The sequence below is a fragment of the Oryza glaberrima genome, chromosome 5 (assembly GCF_000147395.1).
Source record: "Oryza glaberrima chromosome 5, OglaRS2, whole genome shotgun sequence".
Lineage (NCBI taxonomy): Eukaryota > Viridiplantae > Streptophyta > Magnoliopsida > Poales > Poaceae > Oryza > Oryza glaberrima.
In genome coordinates this window covers 10,370,597-10,376,280 of record NC_068330.1, presented here as the reverse complement: position 1 = coordinate 10,376,280, position 5,684 = coordinate 10,370,597, and positions in this window count along the sequence as shown.

Sequence of the window (5,684 nt, the reverse complement as noted above, 5' to 3'; positions counted from 1 at the left end):
CCATCGGAAGAGTTCGGGTATGGCTCTAGCAGGCTTTCCTTTCCTCTTTTGTAAGCTTTGTACTTTTATTAGAATACTCTTCTATATACATTTATGGTATTGAAATACTTTTCGAGTATATGAGTACCTACTTTAAATTATGTTCTTATTATACTGATTATACGGCTAGCTTATCTGGGTGATGCTATGGTGCGGGTATAATGTTTGCTTATGCAATTACTCTATGTCATGACGATGATATAAGAGTAGTATCTAGTAGTTTAGACATGGTGTCTAGATTACTGGATATCATTATTTGGGGATATATATTGCGGATGAGAGGTGGGCCGCTGATTATGACAGCTTAGTACGGGTATTCCTCCGCGCCAGTATATAATCTTAAGTTAATTCCCTGGGAAGGGTATTCCTCCGTATTTAGCCCCGGTTGTATGGTCATGACGGGCTGTCGTAAGGAACTCTGCAGTCAGGGGTGGCTCTCGAAATACCAGGAGGGCATTGGATAGAGGGTATTAGCTAGTATATCGGTTAACTAGGACGTACGTATACTATGTATATTAGATGTATAGGAATAGATTATCTTTCTCTTTTCTTTCCACTTATCCTAGATAATATATTATGAGAATGAGTAGTAAATGCTTGTGTGTCATAATACCCTTGGATTATCTTAACCCCTGCTTAGAATATGATTATCACAAGTAATATATAAATTATTAGTCGAGTTCTCTCTACATGATCTATCCACGGGAAGATCTTAAGATAATTATATTCTAAGCAGGGGTTAAGATAATACAAGGGTAGATCATGTAGAGAGAACTCAACTAATAATTTATATGTTACTTGTGATATACATATTCTAAGCAGGGGTTAAGATAATCCAAGGGTAGAGTGACACACATGCATTAACTACTCATCCTCATAATATATCATCCAAGCTAGGTGGGTAGAAAAGAGAAAGGAAATCTATTCCTATACTTCTAATATATATAGTATACATACATTCTAGTTAACTAATATACTAGCTAATACCCTCTATCCGATGCCCTCCTGGTACTTCGAGAAGCCACCCCTGACTGCCGAGTTCCTTACGACGGCCCGTCAGGACCATACAACCGGGGCTAAATACAGAGGAATACCCTCCCCAGGGAATTAACATAGGGTTATATATAGGCGCGGAGGAATACCCGTACTGAGCTGTCACCATCAGCGGCCCACCTCTCATCCGCAATATATAACCCCAAATAATGATATCGCGTTATCTAGACACCACGTCTAAACTACCAGATACTACCCTAAAATCATCGTCATGACATAGAGTAATTGCATAAGCAAATATTATACCCGCACCAAAGCATCTCCCAGATAAGCTAGCCGTATATTCAGTATAACATGAACATAATGTAAAGTAGGTACTCATATACTCGGATAGTATTTCAATACCATAAATGTATATAGAAGAGTATTCTAATAAAGGTACAAAGCTTACAAAAGAGAAGAGAAAAGCTACTAGAGCCATACCCGAACTCTTCCGAAGGCTTCCGGACTCCTGACTCCTATTCTATTTCTATTCCACCAGCTAGATACTACTAAACTGAACTTGAGAGAAATGAGAGAGCAATTGCTTGAGGTGTGTGTGTGAAGTGAGGAGAGGAGCTCCTTAAATAGGCTGCCAGTAATTGTTGTGGCAGTTGGAATGGTCGGAATTGCCCTCCAACCATCATTGGGGAGTGATCCACGCCGTCCAACCAAAACCTAGATCCAACGGCGCCAGGGGAGGTGCGGTCGAAGCTGGGCCTGTCCAACCTGGCCCATATTCGGCAGGTGGCCTCCTCTGTTGCTTCACTTCGTAGAGTTGTGAATTTTGGCCTGATTCATCATGTCATGTCTGCATTCTTGGCCCATTCATACACAAGTCTGGTTCTCAACATCGTCCGATTGATTTATCGTCCGAGTTAATGTCGATTCTCCTCCACTTTATTGTCATTCTCTGCAAAAGGTTAGTATACCTAATACTAGTGGAATATTATTATTCTAACAAATATATGCATTGCAAGCATCACTAGTTCTCCTCTATTTTAGTAATATTGACGGTCGAAACTGATCGATAACGACCGTCAACAAAACCCCTCAAGCTTGAACCTTTGCTCGTCCCGAGTGAAGGACGGAAGGAAACAAAGACTTGGTTGTTGATCAGGAGTTGCTACTATGCTGCATATGTCAAAGATACAGGTGTAAGGTATATGTACTCTCTCTTAGATTAAATAATCTTAGGCACAGTGGCTTACCCTTACCCCTGATTCCCACGAGACACTGCTTCTCCTTGCCTTGGGCGGTTGGAAGACAGAACAACAGTCTTAGGGTACGAATCACCCAATCTTTATTCAACTCTTATTCCGGAAGTTTTCATATTATTTTGTAAAGGTAAGCCAAGTTCCTCAATTGATTCACTCAGTCTCTCTAAGTGTATCAACATGAATTCCTCACCAAATGTTGCCTTGTTGATTCCTACTCTAAGGTTTATATGTGGAGCTCGGTAGGGATCAAACATGGCATACTTACATTCACATTTATTACTAACTCAAAATCTTAGACTAAAGCAGATAACTAAACATACTCAAGCTCAAGATCGTGCATAATGTGTGTGTCAAAACATGAATTCGGCAATAATAAAAGTGGGCAGCGCACGAGACCTAAAAGTGTATGGATGCAGAGACAATGATTTAGACAGATTCAGGCCCTCTCAATGAGAGGTAATAACCTACTCCTGTTTGGGGATTTGATTCTACTGGGTATAGTATAGATCTGACGATCTGGTTGTGTCTCATGCCCCCTAGAGGGCCTCCTGCCCACCTTATTTAGGATGGGGGGCAGGATTACAAGATAGAAACCTTAACCAATACGGTATCAGTTTCCTAAATCTACTTTACAATCTTATCAAACCCGGACTTTAGGCCGTTCCATAATATACAGGGAAATGTAATACCCAAGTCATGATCCGTTACATACTCCATAGATGTATGTTATCCCCTATAACCAGTCGGATAACCATGCCGTGTGGGTATAGGGTACCCATAATCTCCACAGTAGCCCCTGAGACCTTCACAGTCAAAAAGATAATCTTCTCTCGAACCAGATTACTCCAAAGCCAAGTGCTTCAATCATCTTTGTCATGGTCTCCCGAGTACTTTTACCAAATCTAAAGACTGTGGAGGGCTGAAAAATAATTGAATGTAAATTTAGGTGCATCGAGTAGATGCACCTAATAGGTGTAGCCCCCGACCATGTGGTTAGTTGAACAAACCAAGCATATAGTCAAGGAATAAATAATCCAACCAACTAAGTGGTTTTTGATAATTATAGTCAACCAAGTGACTTGATATCAATATATAGCATATGCGGTGTGAATCCCCAAATAACATGATCCAGATGATATACCGACTGCTTTGTAAAAATTGATGCGAGCAACCTAAAGTTGACTACATGATTGAAAATTCACATAGCAAAACAGCTATAAAAAAGCTTGAATGCTGTGAATAAAGAAATTTCCAAATTATTAGGCATAAGCCATACGCACACTGCTTTAACAGATGTGCTTAAGTCGCTAAAAGACACATGGTTTCACCACACCTAGAAATATACGGCATATGTGGTACAAAATCCGAGTAAATAAACTCATAAAGGATTTACCAACCGCCTAGAAAATGACCATAATATATAATCAGCCTAACCCATAATATTGGTTAATGAAAATGCGCACTTACGTGGCAAAAAGCAATGATATTGTATCCAATCAATTGCTTAAAAACCCAAACAACACCTTACCTTATATAAAAAAGTAAACGGGGCAGCTATATAATGCTTTGTTGTTTTACACCTTTTAAGATGCATTGTACCAACTCCTAAAAAGTTGAGTAACTGCAGTATAAAAGGATTTTAAGGTATTGGGCACTTGATCACGCGCACTTTGGCCTAAGCAAAAAGTGCCTAAGTCCATAAAAGAACGTGACAGGCCACACCTGAAAATATGGGCTGCAGACATATTAGGCCTAGGCCAAAAAATATGCCTTCGACACCCTTTGAAGGATGACGCATGTAACATGCTCCCGAGTAATAAATCTTCCGGGTGATATAGACCAAGAGTAGCTCATATGAATACCTTCTGATCTGAGTGATTATCCCTTATGGGATACTCCAAAATAGATATAACAATTGAATCCCGATTGGCACAAGTATTCGGTTGATAACCCTTACGGGGAATAATAAATAGTCAAGTCTTTGAGCATAGAAAATAGACCCATGATCATGAATTCATGTTGCATATATCCGGAACAAGTACAAATTGAAGGTATGATACTTGTGTTTGAGCTAGTAAGCCCATGAGCATATAGCTTGTCCTTCTGTCGTAGTCACAATTGTCCATTGATGGTAGCTGACGCAGTTGGCATAGAGACAGGACGACCAATATAGAGATAATATTTCCCACCAGAGGTGGCAAAAATATTGGTGGTAGTGAAGATAGTGATACCAATCAAAAGTGAAGAAGTTGCACAGCCGTGGAGGCGAAGAAACCAGTCGGTAGCAGTCAGGTCAGCCAGCAATGAATATGAAGGCGTCCAGCGATAAAGTTGTGTAGCCATGGCAGCGAAATAATCAGTCGGTGACAGACGAGGCACCTGGTGAAGAAGATGAAGATGCCTATTAGTGGCGACATAATAAGCCATCCGTGAAGGCGAGGATACCAGTCGGTGGTGACAAAAGCAAGCCGACGGTGAAGATGTAGACACGCATCAAAGGCGATGACGAAATCCACCAATCATGAAGATGCAGGAAATAGTCGACGACGACAAATGCAACCGATGGTAATGACGATTGGCAGCAATAGAGATGATCAAATATGACAACGAAGTTGCCCATCAATAGCAGTAGAGTGGGCTATGTTGAAGAGGCTTGACAGGATGTTGATGAAGATGACGATGTCGGTGATCCAGTCAATAGCGGTGTAGCAGCCGATGATAATGACGAAGACGCTCATCAGCGTTTGCATAGTAGGGCAACCGTAAAGACGAAATAACAAGTCGGCGATGAAAGTTGGTGATGATAGAAGCAACCAAAAGCAAAGATGTAGGCACCCCATAGCAACAACGGAGATGTCGAGGCCGATGAAGTAGAGGTGCTGGTGATGATGTTAGTGATAAAAATCCATCAAACTGCTCAGAAGATATCGAAGCTCAAGTAATTTTCTTGATGTGTGCATAACGAAGATTGATGCAACACCCCTTGATTTGTAAAGATGGTAGTAGAACTTGGAGCTATAGCTGTTGCAAATGCTTCACTTAGAGGAAAGTATATGCTGTTGTTCAACTCATTGAATCTGATATAAGTTGATTGGTTGATGACTCCAAACTCCCAGACATGTAAATTTAATCTTGACCTGCTGCTCTGAAGCGAAGACAAAATTGATGACTCCCAGAGTTGACTCGTTGGCTGATTAATTGATTGCTTCATCTTGACATAAACCTTGTCGAATTTTGAGCCATGTATTTGTGTAGCCCCTGACTCTTTGGTTAGTTGGGTAACAACTAAACATAGAGTTGAGAATTATAGCTTCTTGTCGTCGAGTAGTCATTGCTTGATTGAAGATATGTGTTGAAGATGTCCAGGTAGAAATCCTGAATATTGGAGAGCCA